Here is a 9,995-nt window from a genome sequence, read left to right on the forward strand (position 1 = left end):
AATTGTAGAGCTGTTTTTATTTTCACTACAGTCCCACTCAGATTGTCCATTTCAGTCATAGACAGCCTCCTATAGCTCCTCAAATGGCATCAAATGATAAATGATTAAGAGCTTTTTAAAGGATAAACCAACATTTCCTCTACAAGTTGTACACAACTTAAAATACATCTTTAAAGGGATATGTGTGACTGTATCTTTTAATGTTTATATTTTCAACAGTGACTAGGAAAGTCACTTTCCAGTGACTTTCCAATACTTTCTACATAAAATATACTTAATAGATATTTATTGACTGTCTGAATAAATACATTTAATGATGATGTTTTTCTTGAATCATAAGACAAAAGCTTTTAAAAAAATCTTTTTCATGATACTATAGATAAGAGCTTTCCTTGTTCACTGCTGGTTTTGAACTTATCTCCAAATTTTATGACTTTCAAACTTCAATTTTATAGAGGACATTAAGTCCGGTATAGTAAAAATTCTTCTTATGTTTTGATACAACTTTTGTGCACTGACAAAGAAGTGTTCTACTGAGTCATATATAAAATAATGCATAGAATCATGAGACCAATCACTACGAGGTGATCTAAGGCCCACCGTTTTATGACATTTAGGAGCCCTGATAATGTTTTTTAATTATTTATTTATTATTTATTTTAAATTGGTTTGTTTCTCTGCTTGGGAAACCAAGGAAACAGATATTCTTGGACTAACTGTGCCAACAGCCATCTCTCCGTTCTTACCTAAAGCCGTGTTATGTTCTTTGCTGATAAAACTGAAGAATGGAAAAATTCAGGAGGAAAATAGCCAAAGGCCATGTAAGAATAATTGTTCTAGGACAATTGTTCTAGGTCAATCTCTGCTCTGAAAGGCAGACTAGTAACTCAGAAACATAGCTAAGTTAGATTAAAGGTATTTAGTAAGAATCGATGGGTTGCTTTTGGGGAGTTAATATTTCCTGGTCCCTCTCTGTTGGCCCCAGTCTGTATTATCCCTGTGAAGATACTGGAACAAAATGAGCGGGGGTGATTCAAAGTGAGATGACTCACGCATGTGAGGGAGGAACTGGAGGCTGCCCAAGGCCCGGCTCCTCTGAGGAGTGCCGGTGATGATGACAGTCTGCAGAGGGCAGCAAGCTTTAGGACATGGCTCCTGTTCTAAAGACTGTTCAAGGTTGACATTGCCTGTTTGGCACCATAAAAAGGCTACAATATTGATTTCATTCAGAACATTTTTTTACTTTATTAATTAGTCAGCACCAGTTAATTAATATATTTAAAAAATGCTCATTATTAAAAAATGCACACTTTTGTGTGCCAGGCTCTGTGAAAGGATATGTCTCAAAGTCTAAAATTTACAATGCTTTTCTGATCCCCTTCCTTTCCCTCCATTGACCCTTTGATCCTGTTATTCCTTTGCTCACTTGTCTTGGTTCCCTTCTACTCACCTTTAAGAGTCAGCTTGTGTCCTACCCCAGGAAGCCTTCCAGGACTTCCATAGTCTTGTTTAGTGCCTCTCTCTCTCTCTCACTCTCTCTCTCTCTATATATATATATATATCTGTGACTTTCTCTCTTTCTACTTCTCTGCCTCTTGGGGCTTTCCCAAGGTCCATTTCCAGCCCCCTTTTCTATTTTTCTTGTGAATATCATTCAATAGTATGGCTTAAAATTTCACCTCAGGGAGGATGAAGATTCATACAGTTTTTATCCCGACTTATTACTTACATTATAGTGTGAGAATTTGGCAATGCCATTAAATATTCTTCATAAATATAATTTGCAGTGGCTGCATAGTACTTACAAGAGCCATTATAAAAAGTTCCTGCCAGAATTTAGTTCCAGGAAAAATGTCTATAAATGGATTTGGGGGGAAGCAGCATAATATAGCGAAAATTACTCTGGAAAGGGTATTGTATCAAAATGACAGACTAAACACAGGCACCTACCTCCTACTCTTTCTCCATATCCCTAGAAATGATAGAAAAGATAATTTCTTTTTTACAAAAAGAACAAATCATAATAATCCTGGAAAAATAAAAAGATTGCTATCAGATGAGAACAGAAATAAGGCATCTCTTAATGATGGAAAGCAGAGAGGATTGGTCACATGCAAGACTGTTGAAACAGGTGGGAGCAATTTTTTTAATTAATTAATTATTTTATTTTTGCTGTGTTGCGTCTTCGTTTCTGTGTGAGGGCTTTCTCCAGTTGCAGAGATCGGGGTCCACTCTTCATCGCGGTGCGTGGGCCTCTCACTATCGCGGCCTCTCTTGTTGCGGAGCACAGGCTCCAGACACGCAGGCTCAGTAATTTTGGCTCACGGGCCCAGTTGCTCCGCGACATGTGGGATCTTCCCAGGCCAGGGCTCGAACCCGTGTCCCCTGCATTGGCAGGCAGATTCTCAACCACTGCGCCACCAGGGAAGACCCTACGGAGGGAGCAATTTTGATAGCCTGGTGCAATGGTGAAGAGGGCAGTTTATTTAGGAGCAAATGTATCAGCTGGTATATACCCCTTCTTCCTTGTGCCATGCAGGGTGCAGAAGACTAATTCACCTCAAATTTGAAGCGGTGAGTACAGAGCAAAGAGATAATGGCTTTTGGTGGCTGGTGACATTGGTGATGGAGAAATATGAGAGGATTTGAGATACATTTTGGAGCCTTTTGGATGAGTGACAAATTGCACCTGTGCTTGTGTGAGTGTGTGTGTGTGTGTGTATGTGCATTTGTGTGTGGGTTGTACTAGTTTTCTCTTGCTGCATAACAATATCACCACAAACTTAGTGGTTTAAAACAGCACACTTATATTATCCCAGTTTCTGTGGGTCAGGATTCTGGGCACAGTTTCTCTGGGTTCTGTGTTTTAGTGTCTCATTTGAAAGCTGCAACCAGAGTGCCTGCTGGGGCTGCAGCTTCATCTCAAGGCTTGAATGGAGAAGAATCCACTTCCAAGTTCACATCATTGTTGGTGGAATTCAGTTCTTGCAGCTTATTGGACTGAGGGCCTCAGTTTCTTTGGTTGGCTGCTGGCTGGAGATCCCTGTCATGTGGGTCTCTGAAACGTGGTACTTGTTTTATCAAAACCAGCAAGGGAGAGAGACTCTCAGCAAGACAGATGTTACAATGCTGTGTAATATAATTACAGAAGTGACATGCTGTCACTGTAGTCATGTTCAATTCATTATAAGCAAGTCACAGGTCCTACACACTCAGAAGTATTTCTCAAGGGTGTGAATACCAAGAGGCAGGAGTCATGGGGGCCAGCTTAGGTTTGCCCACCAGAGGAGGTAAGGTGCAAAAAAGGAGTTTTTTTCCCTGAGAAACTGGTTGGATTCAAGTCTGTAATAGACAAGGACTCAAAACTTCTTGATTTTGTGTGTATAAATGAGTCACTTTACTGTACAGCGGAGATGGGCATGACATTGTAAACCAACTATACTTCAATAAAAGAAATAAAAAATAAAAAAACCCCTTGATTTTAGGCTCAAATCAACACTGAGAGTGTGACATGGGATATTTCACTTTCTTCTCTGAATCTCACTTTCCTCATATATAAAATGAAGAGAGAGCTGGACCAATGTTTTCTCTAGCTTTAACATTGAGAAAAATTTCAGTGAAAGAAAGGGGAGAATCTTCACTGCAAATGATTAATAATTGCACCAATGGAACTACTCAAGGGGTATGTGATATATGTGGGTTTATGTGTGTGTGTGTGTGTGTGTGTGTGTATATATATATATATTTGTGTGTATACATATATATCACATATAAAACATATTACATATATGAAACGTATATATAACATATATATCACCCATAGCAGAAACTAATACTTGATCCTTCTACCTTTCAAGCTATCTTTTCTCATCATTTTTCTTTCCTTCCTTAATCATCATCTGTAAAGGATAGTCTATGTTTATTCATTTTTAAAACTCATCAGTGCAATTCTTAATCACTTTCAGTGCAGATTCTCCCCTTTCTTTTACTGAAATTCTCCCCTCACAGGTCATCAACAAACTATATTTGCCAAATTCAGTGAAGTGATCCCAATCTCCATCCTCTACCTTAAACTTTTCTGACTTTGAAAGTTCCCACTTGTTATGGCATCTGTTAGCTTTGTTACCTTGACTTCCCCCCTATACTCTGACCCTCATTTACTGACACCTCTGACTTCTGTTGTTCCTTATCCCCCTAAAAATCCCAGTGTCTCCAGTGTTCTGTTCTCAGTCTTTTTCTTCTACCCAGTGGATCTTATTTACCAACATTTGCTTAAAGTATTACTTTAAGAAAGATGAAAGCCCGATCATTGTATTTAGCTTTTTTCTTCTAAGCTGTTTTTCTTTATTTCCAAATGTTTATAATCTCTTTGGCACAAGTGACCCCTTTAAACTTAAAATCCTTCTCCTGATGTCTCTATTGCCAGTACTAGAAGCACGTTTTACCCGGGTACCAGAGGTGATTTTTTGGGTTCCTTTCTTTCCTTCATAGATGACATCTTATTCGTTGCTAAATAAGTCCCATACAACTTCCCTCCATAATGTCACTCAAATCTGTCTTCTTATTACCATTTTTATTGCCAAGCTTCACTCAGACGCTTGATTATTTTTTTGAATTGACAATTCTAATAGAATATTAATAGGTGTCTCTCTCTCCATAGCTCTCTCCTACAATCCATTATTCAAACTAAGCCAGTTCTAATCACATCATTTCCTCATTAAATCCTTTGGTAGCAGCTCTTTATCTCTTCCCACACCTGCCCTGCATGTAAGACCATCCTTTCTCTAACTATGGCACTGATTTGCTGGAAATTTCAACTTAACTTCCCTCCATATGTACATTCCTCCATCTAAATGGATCAGCTCACCAATCCCTAAACCAACACAGACAATTCTGCTCTTTCCTTGCTGATGGTGTTCCTTCATCCTGAATAACTTTTTATCTTCACTGGTCCAAATCATACTCATCCTTCATCACACACTCCAACAACTATTTCATTCATACATACATTTAAAAGATTAAGAGATATTTATTTTCAACTATGTATTAGTTAGGCACAAATAAGACAGACAAGGTGCCTACTGCCAGGAGTGACAGACAGTGAGGGGGTGACCATTGTGGATGGATCATAGGAAGGGAGGAAGGGTAGGATGAAGTGAGGTTGGAAGATTAGACAGGAACCAGGCCATGTCAGAAGTTTGAAGTTTTATTTTTCTAAGAACAACAGGGAGTCACTGAAGACTTTCTAAGTAGGGTATAGCACACTTTATTTTGAAAAGTTCATATTAGCTTAGCTGATGTGGAGAGAGACTAAAAGAGGGAAAAGGGAAACCAGAGAGGATGCTATGGTAATAGTCTTAGGTAGAGATGGTGGTGGTTTGACTATATCACAGCAATAAGAATGGAAAAGTGTATGTGGATTTGAGATGTATTTTGGAGGCAATGCTGACTGGACCTGGTGACAGATAGGATAAAGGAATTATATGAAAAAAAGAATTAAATTTTTGTTTTGGGCAATTATATAGCAGTGTTATTTACTAAGATGGGAAAGGCTAGGGGAGGAATAGGTATGTGGGAGAAAATTAGGAGCTCAAGTTTTGACATGTTAAAAATCATTTTTACACAAATGTTCATGGCAGCATTAACCATAATAGCCAAATATTGGAAACAACCCAGAAGTCCATCTATTGATGAATGGATTAAAAAAACTATGGTGTATCCATAAAATGAAATGCTATTTGGCAATAAAAAAGAATGATTCATGATTCAGCATGAATACTGATTCATGCTACAACATGGATGAACCTTAAAGACATTATACTAAGAGAAAGAAGCCAGACACAAAAGGCTGCATGTAGTAGGATTAAATGTATGTGAAATGTCCAGAAGAGGAAAAATCATAGAGACAGAACTTAGATTGGTGGTTGTGAATGGGGAGAGACTTTCATGATGTAGTTTCTTTCTTTTTTTTTGGTGGTACACGGGCCTCTCACTGTTGTGGCCTCTCCCGTTGCAGAGCGCAGGCTCCGGACGCGCAGGCTCAGCGGCCATGACTCACGGGCCCAGACGCTCCGCGGCATGTGGGATCTTCCCGGACCGGGACACGAACCTGTGTCCCCTGCATCGGCAGGCAGACTCTCAACCACTGCGCCACCAGGGAAGCCCTGTAGTTTCTTTTTGAGATGATGAAATTGTTCTGAAATTGAATAGTGGTGATGGTTGTACAGCTCTGAGGCAATAAAAATCACTGAATTGTGCCCTTTAAAAGAGTGAAATTTATCATATATGAGTTGCATCTCAGCAAAGGTATATTTAAAGGAATTTTTTTGAGATGCTGTTTTGGTCTAGGTTCTTCAGAAAGCAAAGTTTCTGGTGAAGGGCTGATGTATTTTTTCTTTCTTAGGGAGCAGGGAAGTGAAACAGGGAAGGGTGGGCACCTCAGATTAAGATGCTTTATTGAGTTGACTACAGCTAAATACAACTAAGTGCTTGATTATATAGGACCATTTCCCAAGAAATTGCCTAACTCTATCCAGGACAGTCCATTGACACCCATTTCTCTTGTACAAAGGTTCACCCCTTAGAGCATTAACTCCCCACACTTCCAGACTATACATACATGGGTACCACATAGACTTGCCAATGTCTTTTTTAGATGTTAGAGGTGAAACCTTTGGGTATGAGGTAAAAGATATTTTGTGAGGGAATGGGCAAGCACCATCATTTTATATCTACTTGACACTGGTTGGAGCCTAAACAAAGATGATTCTTGTAGGAGCTGAAGGGCTATACTGTAGAGCCTAATTATTGTCTGATAAAGATACCCATTAAATATTCAGGTATGTTGAGCATCTTTTCATGTGCCTGTTGGCCATCTGTATGTCTTCACTGGAGCAATGTCTATTTAGGTCTTCTGCCCATTTTTTTGATTGGGTAGTTTACTCTTTTGATATTGAGTTGTATGAACTATTTGCACATTTTGGATATTAACCCCTTGTCAGTTGCATAGTTTGCAAATATTTTCTCCCATTCCCTGTAAAACTAATTTTTATGGCAACATTTCCCTCAATTAGATTACATAGTGACTAGGCAGATGTGGAGGAAAGAAGAGAAAGAAAAGAAATGAAAACTATCAAGTAATCCATAACCGTGTACAGATTGATAGTGAATGAACTGCACAGAAAAATATGTTTTACAACATAAAATATCAGAACTATTTTAAATTATATTATGTAAAGTCTTAAAAAACCCTTTTTATTTGTTTTTATCGAATTATCTAAATTTTGGAAAGTGTGTTTAGAAACATTGCTAAACTATGTTTTAGAAATTATTGTAGTCTGTGTAATGAGTATAAAGTCTCCATGGGAGTCATTAATGCTGCTGGGCAGCATCATGGACTTCCTCCTCTGGGCACACAGCATTGCTGGTATGGCCAGTGAAGTTAGGTAGGGCTGTGCAGTGGGAAGAGTGTGGCAGTGATGCACAACACTGGGTGGAAGTTTTTGGAAGCTAGTGTATGATTTGCCACATGCTCTTCCACTATTAGTAATATTTTAGATGACAACTGTCAGCTTAAGCCTTTGAATGAGAATGTCATCCATCTAAGACACCCACCAACCTGAGGGGATGTGTAGTGTGAGCAGGAAATAAACCTCTGATTCTTCCAAGCATCTAGACTTCGGGTTGTTTGTCACGGCAGAATAAACTAGCCTTTCCTTGATCTGTTCAAGAACATAAAGTGATCTGAGGCACTTTATAAGCTGAAACCCTTTAAAGTATCACTAACATCAAAGGCAGTAAAGAAAAACTGGGAAGAACATGGCTTTGGAGCTATATGGGTTAGATTTGGAGTTTGATTCTGCTGATTATTAACTGTGTGACTTAAACTTTCTGGCCTCAGTTTTCTTATTAGAAAAATTGTAATATCCATATTATAATATCATTGAAAACATTAAATGAATTAACATTTGTTAAGTGCTTAGAGAAGTGCATAGCGGGACTTCCCTGGTGGTCCAGTGGTTAAGACCCCACACTTCCACTGCAGGGGGTGCACGTTTGATCCCTGGTTTTGGGGAACTAAGACTCTGCATGCTGTGTGGTGCAACCAAATAAAAAAAAAGTGCATAGTAAGTCCTCTTAATATATATATATATTATGTATAAATATATATATGTATAAATATATATATATATATACACAATATATATGGTAAGATATATAAACAAGTAGTATACATAAAGTGTTTAGAACAGAACCTAGCACACAGTGAGCCCTTCATGTATATTTATTATTACTAATATTTAAAATGAAAAATATTGAATCAAATACTTGGCTAAGGATTTTCTCTGGGAAAGTGTAAGAGGAGATAGAAAAATAAAAAACAAGCAAAATATATATATATATATATTTTTAAATTGGGGGTAAGTGATTCATAGGCCAGCTCAGGTGGGTTTTACCTCCTGGTAAAATATGCCTGGACACACTGTAGTTACTTCCCTTTCTATTCAGGTGTGACCTGAGAAATGAAACAGAGCCCAAGGGAATGAAAAAGACAAACTAAGGTTTTTTTCTTTAATTATCTCTATCACCCAGAGAATAGGTCACCTGTGACTGACACTGAACATGCCTGTCAAAGAGTAATAAGCAGCTCAGGACAATTTCACACAGCTAAGCAAAGACAGAGTCCTTGAAATCTCATGAAAGACTGGTCCAGAATTTATCAGGATGATTTATTCATCAGAATCACCTGAGATACTCATTAGAAATACAGATTTCCAGGATCTCATGGTGGTAGAGGGAGAGGATAGCTCTGGAAATCTGAATTTCAAACACGTTCTTTAGGGCGTTCTTCTGCCTGTTTACATTTGTTAACCCGCCAACTCCAGTCCTGCAGTTCAGACTAACTGAAATAAATACCACTGACACCTGGTGGTAGTAGGTCCAAATTACAGGTTCAGAAGTCATTGCATGGTAGAATCAGCAGTAAAAACTTTCAAGTAACCACCAAACAGTCACGATTAAATGAGAGCAGTCACCTCTGCCCTCTCTGACCCCCACACATGTTTTTGAGTTTTCTAGATTAGCTTATGTAGAGTTTATATAATTTGGACTCTTGAGGATACAGCCTCTTATTTTAATTCATTTCTTTTGTTAAAAATTGAATTTTAAAATAGACCTTATCTTTTTGATTCTCTCTAACTATAAACTCTCATAACATGTAATCAGTTTTTAGAATTAAAAAAAAGCACGTCCAAACTTAAATAATATGACCTGCAGGAAGTTCTTGTGTCAGAGAACCTCAGGGAGGAGGAATTTTAACAGAGAAATGTCTGGAATATTTTGCCCTTTGGGCTCTCTGGTTATCCATTAAGGGAGGAATATACAAAGGAGTTGGTATCCAGGAAGTTTTCTTTATCTATTTTCAGAGAATCTAGGCTGTATAAAAACAATTCTTTCCTAAACATTTGAATTGGAATAGACTTAGCTTTGCTGAGCTCAAATTCTCTCTGGTTTACTTTTGTCATGAAAAGTGAACATACTTCTGCAAAATGGGAGCAGAAGTAAGTGCTGTGCTTTTAAATATAACTGGTATTTCATAATGGATGATGGTATCCAAGCTTGTTTTACTAGGAGTCAATAAGAACCAAGCATGGTATAACATGACTTTAAATTGGGCACCATTCCACTCAGCTGCAGTGTGGCAACTCCACAGCAAGATAGCTTGACAATGTTCAAGATGAGATACAACCAAAGACTGTATGTTCTCCTTGGAAAAAAAGACACGTTAACAAAGATAATGCTCATAAATGAAATACATGAAAATTACTACTATGTTATCCATAGATATCCTATTATTTAGTGTTCTTACAGCCTCTGTAAAAAAGACTTGCTCTGATGGATTTCTGCAACAATCCTTTAAAAATTTAAAAAAATTGAGATGAAATTCACATAACTTAAAATGGGCCATTTTTTTTTTTTTTTTTTTTTTTTTTTTT

The sequence above is a fragment of the Lipotes vexillifer genome, unplaced genomic scaffold, assembly GCF_000442215.2.
Source record: "Lipotes vexillifer unplaced genomic scaffold, Lipotes_vexillifer_v1.1 scaffold689, whole genome shotgun sequence".
Classification (NCBI taxonomy): domain Eukaryota; kingdom Metazoa; phylum Chordata; class Mammalia; order Artiodactyla; family Lipotidae; genus Lipotes; species Lipotes vexillifer.